Raw genomic sequence first — 17233 nt, forward strand, 5'->3', positions numbered from 1 at the left:
TCTGGGAATGTGTGCGCTCCGCAGTCTCCTCAGGTAGTAGAGGCGCTGTTGGGCCTTCCGTACAACTGAGGTGATATGGTTGCCCCAGGACAGGTCCTCGGTCACAGTTACCCCCAAGAATTTAAAACTGCTCACCCTCTCCACCGCCTCACTGCCAATGAAGAGAGGCAGATGGTTGTTATGGCCCCTCTTCCGGAAATCTACAATGATCTCCTTGGTCTTTTTGGTGTTTAAGACCAAGTTATTGTCGTGGCACCATGACTCTAGTTGTTGCACCTCTGTCCTATAGTTTGTCTCATCATTGTTGGATATAAGTCCGAGCACTGTAGTGTCATCTGCAAACTTAACAATGAGATTGGACGCGCAGGAGGAAATACAGTCATGGGTGAAGAGAGTGTATAGCAGAGGGCTCAGAACACACCCCTGAGGGGCACCGGTGTTGACCACAAGGGTGGAAGAGGTGTTCTTACCCACTCTGACACTCTGTCTACGGTTAGTGAGGAAGTCCACAATCCAGTTGCACAGAGAGGAGTTAAGTCCCAGTTGGTGGAGTTTGGGACGGAGTTTGTATGGCCGGATGGTATTAAAAGCCGAGCTGTAGTCTACAAAGAGGAGCCGTGCATAGGTGTTCCTGTGTTCCAAGTGCTTCAGTAATGTGTGCAGCACTGTGGCGATCGCATCCTCGGTTGACCGGTTCTCCCTGTATGCAAACTGGTGCGAGTCCAGGGATGGTGGAAAAGCAGCTCTGATGTGTTTAATGACCAGTCTCTCCAGGCATTTGGCGGGAATGGGGGTGAGTGCCACAGGTCTGGAATCGTTCAGACATATGACATTTGACTGTTTTGGGATGGGAACGATGGTTGCTGCTTTGAAACAGGATGGTACCAGTGAACAGGACAACGAGGTGTTATATATAGAGGTGAAGACGTCCGCCAGGTCCGCAGCACAGTCTTTTAGCACCCGGCCCAGCACTCCATCCGGCCCGGCCGCCTTCCTGGTGTTAATGCTCCGGAAAACACGCCTCAGCTCATGAGTGCTCAGGACCGGAGCAGGGTCGGTTGAGGGGAGAGGGGACAGGACAGGGTCGGTGTTCTCCCTGTCAAAACGGGCATAAAAGAGATTTAAATCCTCAGCCAGAGTAGAACTGTCGGCTGAGGGTGATGGTGTTCTTCTTTTGTAGTCCGTGATAGCCCTGATGCCCTCCCAGACCTGCCTTGGGTTTGTGTTGTTCTCAAACCTGGCCTCGATACGCCTCCTGTGCTGCTGCTTGGCAGTCTTGATGCCTCTTCTCAGGTTGGCCCTGGCAGCACTGTATGCCTCCTGGTCCCCGGATTTGAAAGCGTTGTTCCTTGTTCGAATAAGTTGTTGAACTCCGTGTGTCATCCAGGGTGGATTATTAGGGAACACACGGAATCGTTTCCAAGTTGTTACATTGTCCACACAGAAACAGATGTAGTCCAAGACAGTGGAGGTGTAACTGTCCAATGCGACACGATTGTCAGTGTCCTGCACCTTGAATACATCCCAGTCTGTGCAGTGGAAACAGTCCTGAAGCATCGGAATAGCGTCCTGCGGCCATGTTCTCACGGTTTTGGTTGTAATCCCAGTGCTCTTGATCTTTTGTGTGTATATTGGGTGTAGCAGAAGGGAGAGATGGTCTTTTTTTTTTTTTTTTTTTTTTTTCTAAATGACATCAGAAACAGCAGTATGCGACATTACGTGATGGCAGAGCTTCAGTTCATCCTTTGTCATTTTTTTTTTTTTTTTTTTTAATAAAGGGAGAGATGGTCTGACAGACCCAGGTGGGGATAAGCCTGGGCTCTGTACGCATTCGCCATGTTGGTGTACACCTGGTCCAACGTTCTATCTCCTCTGGTAGCACACTTCACATTACGGTGGAAATTGTGAAGTACAGATTTCAGGTCCGCGTGGTTAAAATCCCCAGCCGCAATAAAGACACTGTCCGGGTGTGCTACCAGGCTGTTATTGATGCTGCTGCTCAATTGTGCTAACGCTAGCTTAGCATTAGCATCTGGTGGAATGTAAACAGCGCAGATGTAAACGGCAGAAAATTCCCGAGGGAGATAGAATGGACGGCACTTTAACACCAACAGTTCTACCTCTGTACTGCACAGTTTTTCCGTTACCGTGACGTTCGTGCACCAAAGGTTGTTAATATAGATGCACAGCCCCCCGCCAGTCTTCTTACCCGAGTCCGCAGACCTGTCGGCTCGATAGGCGGTGCGGCCTGCTAGATCGATAGCCGCATCGGGAATGGCGCTGTCCAGCCAGGTTTCAGTGAAAATCATGCACGAACAGTTATTAAAAGTCCGTCGAGTGGCGATCTGCAGTCGTATTTAGATCATCTCTGTTGTATTGAAGTAACCCCAGACTGTGTGAAATAATACACAGTACCACCAAAAGTGCAAAAGTGTAGGAGCTCCGGGCCGCTGCGTCTGTGCGCGCCGCCTGTGACTTATCCCGCGGCTCCCCGTGCTGTGCCTCCGCCGCTGCCTCTACTGGCTGGAGCGCATCCCCACACTGTGCCTCCGCCTCAACCAGCAGTCGCAGTTTGCACGCTGCTTCCACCGGCTCCTTGCGCACCGCCTCCACCGCTGCCGGCTCCTCGGCTTTCTCCTGGGGCGCAGGAAGATGCTAGCTGAGAAAGCTAGACAACTAGTATTTCCACGGAGATTTTTCAAAGACTAAAGATGCAGTTAGCTACACTGTTAGCTGATAGTCATTTGAAAATGTTCAGCTAAGGTTTCACATTATCCCTATGGGTGTGGAGGAATTAGCTGACCTTATCCTAAAATTCTCAAGACACTAGCTGTGTCCCAAAAAGTAGGCTGCTGCCTCCTGAGGCCGCATTTGTCACAGCGACACGACGAAGGCTGTCCCAGTTCGTAGAATCCTCCGAATCCGGCCTTTCCCCCAGATTTGAGGGATGGGTTGGATGTATTCTTCGTGGCCCACTATATCCCAGAATTCATAGTGCAGCCCAGCCAATTCCATTTTCCAACAATGGCGGCCGCTACCAAGTTTTAATATTACTCTTATTAATCTTTCTGGGTCACAAAATAAACTTTTAACATATTTTCAAGCGAGAAAGTAGCTGTGTAAACTTCAAATATCTGCTTGGTTTATCAAGATATTGCATATTTGCAAAAGTGCTCCAACGTTTTCGGAGACATCTGTCCCCCCCCCGCCGCTTGATAGCTAGCGGGGGGTAGTCCGCTATTCACTCGAGACGGCGAGAACAGCAGACTCCCGGCTTAATCATTTTCAGACCTGCGCGGTCTTTCGCTACTCAGGTTAAACATGATATATAAGTCACTCAGATAACTTGGTTCAGCTGAGATTAAAGTTATTAGATTAGATTAAATAAAATTTTATTAATCTCTCAGGTGGTTCCTCCGGGGTTTTAACATAGCTGAATAAACGTCAAACAGAAAACTGATTAAACAGAAGTGTGAGATGGTTGAGAATTTAGGGCAGTGTCCTGTTTTATTTTAAATAGCAAGGAGCAGATGGCTGAGTTTATTAAACTTGAACCTACTCCCCCCACCACGAGCGGGAGAGGGGATCAACCCGGACCGTCGGCACCCCCGGGCCCTGGTCAAGCGACAGGGAGGTGTCTGTTCTGGTGGCCACCCACGCATCCAGCTGTGCCGGTGATGAGGTGTGTCCAGGGGTCACCCACGTATCCACTGGCAGCCAGGGGCCACCCATGTGGCAAGCAGCGGCGCAGCTGGTGTGGCATTGAGCTGGGGCTCACAGGCGGCTGGGCAGGCGTCCAGCACGCCGGACCACACCACGCGCCGGCCTCTGGTGGAGGTGAGGCCGCTCTGCTCAGCCCGCAGACCTCGGGCTTCGGTGGCGTGGACTCCCCTAGCACAGGCACCTCCGACTTATCCCGCGGCTCCCCGTGCTGTGCCTCCGCCGCTGCCTCTACTGGCTGGAGCGCATCCCCACACTGTGCCTCCGCCTCAACCAGCAGTCGCAGTTTGCACGCTGCTTCCACCGGCTCCTTGCGCACCGCCTCCACCGCTGCCGGCTCCTCGGCTTTCTCCTGGGGCGCAGGAACGGGCACTGGCCCCTGCCGAGCCCCAGCGGCTCCCACGTGAGGGGTGGGAACGGGTGCTGGTCGCATCCCTGGGGCCGGCACAGGCACAGGCACAGACGCCGGATCCGACCAGTTCTCCTCCACTGCCACACTGGTGGGGTTGGCGGTGGTGCCAGCCAGGACCGGAGCTGGGCAGCCAGGTTCTCCATCCTCTGCAAGTGGAGCTCAGTCTGGACCTGCAGTTCTTCTTGCCAGCGTTGTGCTACCACCGCCTGCTCCCGCTGGTTGGCCGCCAGTTCGGCCACCATTTGGGCCAGCTCCTCGGCCCAGTCGTGGGTCTGCCATGCCCCCCATCCTGCGTTTCGGCACCACTTGTAACGTATGCAATACACACGGTGTGTCTGTTCACAAGTAATGTATTTATTTGACGCTCAGCATACAGGAAACAGTCCGTTCTGGTCCAGTGCGCCTTCCGCTCGACTCTGCCGTCACTATATAAACAAACGGAAAGGAAAAACACTATCATCAACAATCGCCACCACCTGTGGCTCACCTGCCTCCCGGTACCCCTTGAGCTCACTACACCACTCCTCCCCTGCAGCTGCGCCAGGGACCACACCCCCGCCACTAATTACGTTATCATTAGCTCATCTTAAAAGATTAAATAAATTAAATGCCCTCCTGCTTTCAAATACAGCTTTCCCCTGTGGATCAAAATCCTGTTGGGTTTTGTTGAATAAAACTGTGTTTATTCTGGCATTTACAGTAGCTTAAATGCTAACACAAACAAATTGCTTTCTAAGTAACTAGATGGAAAACCTTAGTTAGCTTAGATGTTAATATTGTGGCTATTTTGTCCTTGTCATGCAGTGTTAGGGAGTAATGGAATACATTTACTGGTATTATGTATTTAAACTACAAAATAAGAGTAACTGTATTTTGTTACAGTTACAGAATACAGCCAAATTGTTGAAATAAATGGATTACACGGCGGTCTTTTCCTGTTTCGTATGTTAGGCTATGCCCTCTCTATTTTTGGTAATTCAACACCCCTGGAAACCCAAACAGAACATGCAATAAGAGACTCTAATGCAGGGGTCTTGTCACCATGTCACACCTACTTACATCATTATTGGTAGCATAATGATGTGAAGAAATATTTTTTTAAAATTATTATTCAAAAAATATTTTAGTTTGAAGGCAATATGAGCTGAGTGTTACAGGCATAGCCCTAAAGAATGTAGCATCATGGGCAGTGTAGTCCGTGCTGCAGGGAGAATGGACTGCCATACCCATTATGTGTCTGTGAGTGTGAGGGAGGGAGAAAAAGGGGAGACGAAAAGTACAAGTTGTTACCGACCAGAAACGGGAGATGGAAGCATGTACATATAATAATAACCACTGCAGCCAAAAAGAGTGCCTGACGAGCCCAGATGTAAGTAAGCTATTAACACTCGACTGTACACTGTGTTCGTGTTTTCCTCTGAAACAATAAGGTTCTGTTGGAGCAGCCTGTCAAGGCCTCCTTCTTGCTAGCAAAGTTGAAATAATAAATTAAAAAAAAAAAAATTAAAACTAAATATAAATAATATAACGATATGGGAAAGGGATCTAGGGTTTACAATGAATGAAGATACATGGGATTCTATATTGTTGAATAATGGATTAAACATTAGGCAAGCCAGGGGAAAATTTATTCAGTACAAAATTCTTGATATTATTATACTCCTTCAAGGCTGTATAGAATTGGTGTTGGTAGAGAAGACTTGTGTTGGAAATGCCAACAAGCCAAAGGTACTTTGATACATGCCCTCTGGAGCTGCCTGTGTCACGGTTCTGGGTCAGTTTGACCCAGTATTTTGAGTTGTCATGTTTTTGCAGGTTTCGTTTAGTTCCATGTGTCATTTTCTGTCTGTCTCTCAGTGTCGAGTCTGCGTCTTTGTGTGATGGTTTCTTGTTCCTGTTTTATTGTGAAGGTCTGCGTCTCAAGTAAGTGTGTTCAGTTTTACCTCTTGTCTCGTCTCGTTGATTACTCCCAGCTGTGTCCCCCACCTGTGTGTAATCTTCCTGTGTTTCTCTGTGTGCATTTAAGTCGCGTCTTCTGTCTTTGTAGTTGCTGGTCTGTCTGTGTATTCCACCATGTTTCATCCGTGTGTTCCCTGCCGTCACCATCTTGTACTGTCGTCCACCTTGCTTCATGTTTGAGTTCCAGTTTGTATTCAGTAGTTTAGTTGTCTCCAGTATAGTTTAGTGTGATCTCTGTTTCCGTTTTTCCACTGGTGCATTGTGTTCAATAAACCACCTTCACTCCTCCACTTCTGCCTGCGATTGGATCCTCATTTATTATTTTTATACGGCTTATCTCACTCGCCGTGACAGCCTGCTGGTTTTTCCAGTTTGGAACAGTGTATTGAATTATATGCAGGGATGGATACCTTGTAACTTGCCCAGATCACCTAAATTATATCCACTAGGAGACAAACGAGAGGTGCCACAGTTAAATAAACACCAATTAGAGAGTTAAGCACTGCATTGGTAGCATGTGCCCGTGTCATTTTGGAATACTGGAAGGACTCCCATACTCCAACGCTTAAAATGTGGAAAGAAAGAATGATTGGGAACGTTGCCTGCAAAAAGATCTTGGGAAGGTTACATCATGTGACTGAAACTTCGGTGAAACGATGGGACAATTTTTACACCTACATGTCTACCTGACTTGGACATTCTAGCTTAATGCAACAGACGTTAAAAACTCACTGTTTTCTTGGTTCTCGTTTTTGTTTGTTGTTGTAAGATGTGAAATCTAATAAATAGTTGAAATAAGTTGTGTCCTTCTTAAAACTTGTTTAGCAGAAGTGGGGTCGTCGGAGGTTTGCTCGGTGGAAGACGTGGTAGCAGCAGATCATTTCAGTGGAGATTTCACATTCCCATGGCAGCATGCTAGGTGCTTGCTCAGATTTGAAGTTTAATTTTTTGCTGTAGAAATACGTTTTCTTCCCACGCAGAAGAACAGTCTGAGGAGCATTACAGGCTGAAATGTGTTTGATGAACTTTAAGTCATTACAGCTCTTTGTCTCGTCATGTTGACTCTGACACCAGTCAGCAGGTCACGAACAAACGCTTTGTTAATTAACCAGCTGGAGATAGAGATGAACTAATTTGAAGTGGCATTAAAGTCACTTCTCAACAGGTAGCTGCTGTGATCATCTTCACCTCCAGACATGAAACGACACCCTAAAGCCTGAGTGTCCCCGCTGTTTGACCTGACCCGCCATCCTGACACCTGCACTCTCTGAAATGCTGCTTGGTGCTGATTGTTGAGACGTTGACAGCATGTGAATGTTTTCATAGTGACTTCCTGTGTTAATCGGTGGAAGGAGGACAGGGATCCGTTAGCTCTGAATTATCAGCCCTCCGCTAGGCATTTATTTAGCGGAAAAGTTCGGAGCCACTGGGTGCTAATTTGGCCCTGAGGGGCCAATTGTTGATGAAGATGTGGTCTGAAAAGATGTTTGTATGAATCAATAACAGAGACGGCGGCTGCTGGGAGCAAAAACAGTGATTCCTGATGGCATTTAAAGTCTTCATGCAAACAGGATGTGTGAGTCAGTTTAATATGAACATGATATCTGTTAGGTTTAATGTATGTGTTGTAGGGTGCCATTTAAAAAGCTAGAATGCTTCTGTTTGCTCTCTATGTAACCCACGCATATGAGTACGTGCACGACCTCCATAAGGGGAACAAGCAGCCTTTAGAAGAAAAGATTCTACTCAATGAAGGAAGCCACCCGGCTGGGACAAGATACCGACAGCATCCTGGGAGCGCTGCACTCCCATCATATAACCACACACATTGTATAACCATGCTTGCACAATACACTTTGTAACCAATTATAGTAACTTCTCTTATACAGCAAAAAGCTTTATGCCAATAAAAACAACCTGCAGGGGGAAAGCAAGTTGAAGTGGGTTGGAGACAACTGCTTCGCTCTCGCGAGTGAAAACTTAAGCTCTGTGTGACCTAGTTCCTGAGTGAGTTTCTGTTTATCCAGCAGTATCAGGGTAAAACTCTGACAATATCTGCAAATACATATTTCTCTGCCATAGTTTTTACGTCACTAGAAAAGCTTTGCATGAGTCATACTTCAAAAATCCCTTTTTTCCCCCCTTCTCATTGGCCAACTTCTGGAAGTCTGAAGAGGGCAGCTGTAGAGCTGTTAATAGGTGGGTGCATCAATTTTGGCTACTTTTAATAAGTAGTAGTGATTTTATGAAATACATGTATATATTAATAGAGAAAAAGTAATTTTAACCCTGTTTAATCAGGATAAGGTAGCATAATTACAGTAACAGCTCACTAAAAACATTCTAAAAGAGAGAGCCCAGGGACAAATAAATGTTCAGTTAAAATTGTTTTTAAAGACATTTTGGTTACATATACAGGGAGTGCAGAATTATTAGGCAAATGAGTATTTTGTCCACATCATCCTCTCCATGCATGTTGTCTTACTCCAAGCTGTATAGGCTCAAAAGCCTACTACCATATTAGGTGATGTGCATCTCTGTAATGAGAAGGGGTGTGGTCTAATGACATCAACACCCTATATCAGGTGTGCATAATTATTAGGCAACTTCCTTTCCTTTGACAAAATGGGTCAAAAGAAGGACTTGACAGGCTCAGAAAAGTCAAAAATAGTGAGATATCTTGCAGAGGGATGCAGCAGTCTCAAAATTGCAAAGCTTCTGAAGCGTGATCATTGAACAATCAAGCGTTTCATTCAAAATAGTCAACAGGGTCGCAAGAAGCGTGTGGAACAACCAAGGCGCAAAATAACTGCCCATGAACTGAGAAAAGTCAAGCGTGCAGCTGCCAAGATGCCACTTGCCACCAGTTTGGTCATATTTCAGAGCTGCAACATCACTGGAGTGCCCAAAAGCACAAGGTGTGCAATACTCAGAGACATGGCCAAGGTAAGAAAGGCTGAAAGACGACCACCACTGAACAAGACACACAAGCTGAAACGTCAAGACTGGGCCAAGAAATATCTCAAGACTGGTTTTTCTAAGGTTTTATGGACTGATGAAATGAGAGTGAGTCTTGATGGGCCAGATGGATGGGCCCGTGGCTGGATTGGTAAAGGGCAGAGAGCTCCAGTCCGACTCAGACGCCAGCAAGGTGGAGGTGGAGTACTGGTTTGGGCTGGTATCATCAAAGATGAGCTTGTGGGGCCTTTTCAGGTTGAGGATGGAGTCAAGCTCAACTCCCAGTCCTACTGCCAGTTTCTGGAAGACACCTTCTTCAATCAGTGGTACAGGAAGAAGTCTGCATCCTTCAAGAAAAACATGATTTTCATGCAGGACAATGCTCCATCACACGCGTCCAAGTACTCCACAGCGTGGCTGGCAAGAAAGGGTATAAAAGAAGAAAAACTAATGACATGGCCTCCTTGTTCACCTGATCTGAACCCCATTGAGAACCTGTGGTCCATCATCAAATGTGAGATTTACAAGGAGGGAAAACAGTACACCTCTCTGAACAGTGTCTGGGAGGCTGTGGTTGCTGCTGCACGCAATGTTGATGGTGAACAGATCAAAACACTGACAGAATCCATGGATGGCAGGCTTTTGAGTGTCCTTGCAAAGAAAGGTGGCTATATTGGTCGCTGATTTGTTTTTGTTTTGTTTTTGAATGTCAGAAATGTATATTTGTGAATGTGGAGATGTTATATTGGTTTCACTGGTACAAATAAATAATTGAAATGGGTATATATTTGTTTTTTGTTAAGTTGCCTAATAATTATGCACAGTAATAGTCACCTGCACACACAGATATCCCCCTAAAATAGCTCAAACTACAAACAAACTAAAAACTACTTCCAAAAACATTCAGCTTTGATATTAATGAGTTTTTTGGGTTCATTGAGAACATGGTTGTTGTTCAATATTAAAATTATTCCTCAAAAATACAACTAATTCTGCACTCCCTGTATCTGTCAAACCTAACAAAAGTTCCTCCAGCCCCCTCACAATCAGCTGCTTTTTAAATCAGTTATAGCTTATTTAATGAATACAGCAATATAGGACCTTGGAGTAAAACAAACGGAACCAAAGCTAGATCCTCTATTCTCGGCCCTGACCCACGACCAGCTGGTCAGCCTCATATATGTCTGATGTTAAAAATGTCTCATTGGGACTGAATGCATAAAAGTCACCAAATAAACCATGGAAAGACAACAAAAACGCCTTGAGGTGACTGTTGTTGTGATTTGACGCTGTATAACTAAAATTGAATTGAATTGAATTGAAAAGATCACCACGAGAATGTACCTGATCAGACACTTTAGCCATCCTGATCTAGCTGAACCTTTAAGGTATCCAGAGCTCAGAGCCAGCCACAAGCCAGCAGCCTCAGTATGACCGGTCATGAGGAAAATAATAGAGAGGAGTGAAAGTGAGAAAACGGTTGATGTCATGTTTTGTGATGAAGTTATAAGCATGTTGAAAAATGATTCTAGTACCTAACTTTTGTTCTCTAAATCTCTTTCAGTGAAGCGATCCTGTAATTTACTGCAGACATATCTGTATATTGTTTATTACTTTCATGTTAATAACATCAATTTATAAGTGAACACACGCTCTGCATGTAGCTGTGGCTTAGCACATTGAGCCAAGCTCCTTAGATTGCATCTAGTAGAGGTTGTTTTACAGTGTGGCTGCGTTGCTTGATGGATCGTATTAGCCCTTACCTTCAGTCACATCAGGTGGAGTCCTTTCTCCTTTCTCTTCAGTTGTGTCCTGTCTCCTTATTTGTTGATGGAGGCCCACTGCAGGACTCGGTACACCTGTGGCTGCTCAGGTCTGTTATTGGTCTTAAGACCCGTGGGAGGCGAGCAGTGCCCCCCCATTCCACCCTGCCTCTGCAGCTGGGTGTGCTGATCCAGATGTCAGCGCATACCAGCGCTACAACAAAGAGAGCGGGGTTTACCTCCAATCCCCCAACCTGTTGACAATAGCTGCCAGTGCTACCGTGGGAATGTGATGTGAGCTCATGAAGCTCTGCTTCTTTGGGTGGGATGAAGCATAATGTCAGCTAAAGTGAATAAAAAGAAGATTTAATCATCAGACAAAATAACAGCGGTGTGAAGTGGATGATAATCCTCAACTGAAGTCATTGATCACTTAAACTCTGAAACTGTGCATAAAAAGCGCGTTTCAGTCGCTGGCTATGGTTTGAACCTGGAGATTTCAGCCCCGTATTCCTGCAGGTGTGCCTGGAAGGTGGGAGCGTGTGTGTTTATGTTTGGGAGGCAGCAGTTCAGGGGCTACAGCGAGGTTTTCATGTTGACCTGTCTGTTCTGCGATGCTCGATCTTCCAGGCCTGGGAAGGGAGCTGCAGGCAGTGATCAGCTGGCTTTAGGGGGGCTTAGCTCCTCTAATGGGCTCCAGACTGGCGGCTCTGCCCTCCAGGACCAAAAGCCCCGAATCAGCACATCTAGTTCCTGGCTTCCTCCCAGCTCCTGCACTCTCCACACCTCGGGGTATTTACACAGCAGCGTCCTCTCCAGCTGCTGACAGCTGGTCACACCTACACATCTGTTTGATTACACTGATCAGTGGAGGTGCAAGGCTGAATATTTGATTTCAGGTTTATTACAAAGACCACAGCTCCAGCTCTGAGAACTCTGTGACCTTATCACCCCTGCTCATCATACAGACATCAGTCTACACTCTCAATCCACAGCAGCGAGGGTACTGCGAGGATAATGATCCAGCACTCACACTCCGTATCGTCTGGAGTCTCAATGTGTCAAGTGGCTCTCTATTTTAGCGTGAGATGAAAAGCCGTGGGCGGCACAGAGCTGTAAACGGCTCATTAAGCTGTCGTCACGCTCACTGAGAAGAGTTTGAAACTGCCCGAGGTTTACGCCAAACAACATGAATTAGCAATCCGCACATCCACCACATGAACCCATATTAAACTCATTAGAGATGTTCTGCTGTAGCGGACAAAGTCAGTGTAAAGATGGATGCAGTGTTTGAGTCTGGTACACTTAGAAATATCCAGCAGGTCCAGCCAGTTTACATAGAAATCTGTGAAGAAATTTGTGATCTCTGCGCCCACTAAACTCCTTCCTGATGTGTTTATAGTCTCAGTTGCTGGTTTAAGGTCTGAATCAGTAAAACATAATATTTAGTTTGCAGATTATGGTCCCGTTAGAGTTCCAGAGAACGATAAAGTTGAGACTGCTCACGTCTGTGGCCACTTTGATTATGGAGAGTGTTTAAATTTATCAACATAAAGAGCAAAACTGTTACTTTCTTTACTTGTTTTTGTTTTCTTTGCTGAATCAAAAATGCACCAAACTGAATATTTAGTGTCCTGATGGGTCAGATCATCTCCCTGAGGCCCTCTCGTGGCCTCAGGAACATCATTCTGGGCTTTCATAGTGATTCTTAACCTTTTTTTGGCTTCTGGTTCTTAAACCAATATAATTATAGAAATCTCTAACATGGTAATTGTACGTTTTTGGTGGAAAACCACAGCAGACATGAATTATTATTCAAAGCTGAGTGTTTTTCATGCCTAAAACATGTGGCGGGGTGTTTAAACGCCTTGTGGCCATTCAGATTTAGACCCAGACCCCCGCCGACCTAAACCACCTGTTTCCCCATCCGTCCACAGCTCATTACAGACCTGCAGCTAACTGAGTGTTAGTGCTTTGACACCGTCATCATCGGTCACACCGAGTTGTGCTGCCTTCTGTAATTCACCCGGCGGTTACTTTCTTGTCAGGAATACACTCAGTTGTGTTTACCCTCAGTAGATTGTACATGTTTCGTGTTCATGCTGTGGTTAACCAGCAATATAAAATGATTTTCTACCCCAAACCACGGAGTGTCTGTGCCGCCACAGTCCATCTCCCAGACTTCCCCCTCCTCATGCTGTAAAAACGCTGCACGGTTATTAACTGCCCCATCACTCTGTGACCGGGCAGAGTTAGGTTTCGGGGTATTCGATGCTCAGGAATGCCCGTCAGCTTCTCAGATTTGCATAAGTGAGCAGCCAGCTGACTGGCAGATGCCCCTCATCATTGTACTGAAGCCACAAGCAGTTTATCCAGAAACAGATGCTCAATCACAAAGAAGAGGTAATGATTTGAGGACTGAGCCATACCAAGGCACATAGTATCCAATACATTTCCAGCCTGACTCAATCCCTCCACACAAAGGCAACAGCAGCAGGAGGGTCAGAGGTGGCTGAGAATTAAATCATTTACAGTTTAGGGTGATTATTGAACACAACTGGAGTTCCTCTAACTTCCTGCAGAGGCTTCAGCACTGAGTCAGTCCCCATAGACTCCCATGTTAAAATGGCCAACTTTATAGCAAAAATAAATATTTACAGCCTGGTATAGAAACTGTCTTGGTCTCTAAATATACTTTCCTCTTTCATAAGAACTGTATGGATGTCCTAAAAACTCCACAAAAAGCCTTTAGTTAGTTCAAAATGCTGCAGCAAGAGTACTGACAGGGACTAGAAAGAGAGAGCATATTTTTTCCTATATTGGCTCCTTGTTAAAGAATTGGATTCAAAATCCTGCTCCTCACATACAAGGTCTTGAATAACCAGGCCCCATCTTATCTTAATGACCTCATAGTACCATATCACCCCATTAGAGCTCTTTGCTCTCACACTGCAGGCTTAGTTGTTGTTCCTAGAGTATTTAAAAGTAGAATGGGAGGCAGAGCCTTCAGTTTTCAAATCTGTCTTCCTTCTCTCACCCCAACTGGTCTCAGCAGATGGCAGCCCCTACCTGAGCTTGGTTTTGCTGGTTTCTTACTGTTAAAAGGGAGTTTTTCCTTTCCACTTTTGCCAAAGCGCTTGCTCATAGAGGGTCATATGATTGTTGGGTTTTTCTCTGTCTGTATTATTGTAGGGTCTACCTTACAATATAAAGCACCTTGAGGTGACAATTTTGATTTGGCGCTGTATAAATAAAATTGAATTGAATTGGAAATTGAATCATTAAAGATGTGGCCTCTTTGACTGACAGGTGTCTGTAGCTGCTAGCTGTCAGCTTGGCTTCACCTTAGCTAATTGGAGCCCTGCTGTGCTCCAATTAGCTAAGGTTGTTGGAGTCTTTTGCTGTTGGAGTCTTTTGAAACATTTTTAATGCAAATATCTGACCCATAAATTGACTGCTGTGATGTTACTGTACTAGTAATTGTCCATGAAGTCTGAAATCCAGTTTTGCTGAGTGAACTTCTTGGATTTTAGTTGGGGCCTCCAAATATGGTCCAAAAAACTAAATGCTAATAACGAGACTTCAAAAGCAGTGGGTTAGGTCAACTACTCTCTACAGCAGGGGTCCCCAATCCCAGTCCACGAGGACCGGTGTCCCTGCAGGTTTTAGATCTGTTGCCTATGTTGGACAACAATCATCTTACTGAGCAGCAGCATGACATTAATAGGATGTCATGATTAACAGATATTTCTGTGATCATCCTTATTGACTGTTAGTCAACAGGACAGCCTGATAATCAAGAAGAAGGTTTTCTGGTGTCAGCTAACACCAGGTCAGATAGAGATGAGGATGATTCAGTGCCTCGGTAAAAACAGGAGGCTCCCTACACTGAAAATGTCCTTTTCCTGAACACAAATTCTCAGAAATTCTGATAATTTGTTTAATAAAGTTTAATTTTCCAACATTACACTTGCCAACAGGTTTGTGAAGTGGGTAGTGATGTCTCCCTCACTCTCTGCAGTTTAAAAGCAGCCAATTTGGACAAGATAGGGAGGATCTGCTGTCCAAAGGAAAGCCGCTCAAAGAAGATCTGGGTGTGGGCCATGGTGTAAGATGTCCTTAACCTATCAGACTGATGAACACTTGGACTGCTCACCTAAGAGCTGGGCTGTTTGTTGGTTTTGGAGAACCACCCCGGAGTCCTTGAAGCGGCTCCAGGTGCTTCGATCGACTCTGACGGTGAAACGGAGCTGAGCTGAGAGAAGGAGGGAGCAGAGGAGCTTTAGCAGAAAGTGATGATACAGCTGAGATCCCACTAACGCTTTAAGGAGGGAAGGATTTTAAGAAGCTGCCGCTCTCTCTCGTTTATCCTTTACATTTGTTTAATTTACTCCTCGAGGTCCAGCGAGAGCTGCGGAGTCGACAAAATAAAAAATGCCTTCATACTTTAATACCGGTAATTTGCATCTTCTCTAAGGTCCATAATTGTGTTGTTTTTCTGACAGTGTAGATTTTAACCAGTCAGACAACAAGTAAAGGTGCATTTGTTACTGCACATTAATGTCCAGTGAACACGTTCTCTGGAACTCCAACGGGACCATAATCTGCAAACTAAATATCACGTTTTACTGATTCAGACCTTAAACCAGCAACACGTTCAGCACAGGCTGAACTCTCTGAGGGAACTTTCTTGTAATTTCTTTAAATATTCTTCAGGAATAATTTTCCAGACTTCTTGGAGGACATTCAAAGCTCTTCTTTAGATGTTTCTGCCTTTTGATCATTGTCATGCTGGAAAATAAAGCCACTTAGACCCTTTGACTGTATGCTGGCTTAAACTCTGATGGTGCTTTTCTGAGTTCATGATTCATCAACTTTGGCAAAGATCTCCAACACCACTGGCTGAAAGGCAGCCCAATCCATGACAGAGCCTCTACCATGTTTCACAGATGACTAGACTCTCACTGTTGGACGTCTCCTCCATGTTTCCCTTCTTTAAAAATGGCTTCTCGATAGCTTCCATTCAACTGAGGCCATTTCTGATGAGGCTTCAGTGAGCAGCAGATGCATCTATCAGGTCTTGTGTCAGGTATTTGCTGGATTTCTTCCTCTTTCTTAAAGACATGACTTTCGTATACTGTTCATATGCTGTAGGTAGATTTTTAGGCCATATACTTATACCATATACTTGCCCTCCAAGTGTCCAGTTTCCTCAGATTTTTTAAGGACAAGCTGTACATCATGCTGAGACATACTAGGTTTTCAGGCTGACTGCTTCAGGGGGCTTAACAAACAAAATAATTTCTCAGAAAATTGTCAGGTTCAAGGACTGGACTGAAAATTAGTGAAAAAGTAGCCAATGTCCAAAGAAAAAAAATTGAAAAACCTGCTGATGAACTGTCCCTCAAAAGGACTTACTTAAAATACAAGTCTATCTCCCTGTAACCAGTATAGACCTTTGCACAGCACTGTATGTGATGATCATGTCCAAGTCAGTTTTGTTGTCATTACTGAGGTTTACAGTATATAAATCACTAACCTGAGGGTGGATAGCCAGTAAACACCTGTCAGTAGCTGACAACCTGAACTGAGCTCTGGCTTGGAAAATGAAATGTGAGGCTTAGATTTAAAACAGAAACCTTTCTAGGCTAAATTTAACTGTAAAACCAAAATGATTGCGTTTGCATTTAGCAATAATATCCCATTTACATCCAGTCTTAGTCAGTGGGAGTTGTGGGAGTTGTTAAGCGCTCCATCTTGGAGACTTCTGAGAAAGTAAATCACATTACCAACTTAAGATCTTAGCTCTAAAGTTGATGAGTGCAATGCAAGCACAACCAATAGGAATAAAGGACAGAACTACAAAATAAGCTCCAGACTATTAAAAGACTGACAGTCCCTTCGCTTTAGAATGTGGAGGCTTGGACGTGAACACAAACAGCATTTTTCTTCAGCTGTAAACCCTGTCGAGGACGAATTTTGGGTGGTTTCCCTGTTTTACATTTTTTTTAATGCATTTCAATGATTAATTATGAGTACCACAAAAGACTGAAACCCTCCAAGTTGGTGGTTTAGGTTCCCGCATCAATACCTCTTTTATTGAAACAGTGGCTCTTTATAGGAGCGCAACTAACAGGACTCACATCAGCAGATACTGTTCCTCAATAAAGGAAATGTTTGCCTTGGCCCTCGAGGAAAAAGCTGACTCCCTCTTCCTCCTTTGACAACCTCCCAGCGAAGGTCCAAGTTTACATGACACAAGCAGAGATCTCGCTCCAATCCTGCTCTGAAAAAACATGAGAGTTTGTTCAAAAGCTGCTTCATAAACCGGATGCAGAGAAATGTTCCTCTGTGGAAGGAAAAGGAGGCTTCAAAGGAGGCGATTTATACGGGGAGTATTATAAACTGTGGAGAAAATGAC

The sequence above is a fragment of the Mchenga conophoros genome, linkage group LG17 (genome assembly GCF_057382185.1).
Source record: "Mchenga conophoros isolate Kocher_MC1m ecotype Shallow Benthic linkage group LG17, M_conophoros_male_GT1.1, whole genome shotgun sequence".
NCBI classification, from domain to species: domain Eukaryota; kingdom Metazoa; phylum Chordata; class Actinopteri; order Cichliformes; family Cichlidae; genus Mchenga; species Mchenga conophoros.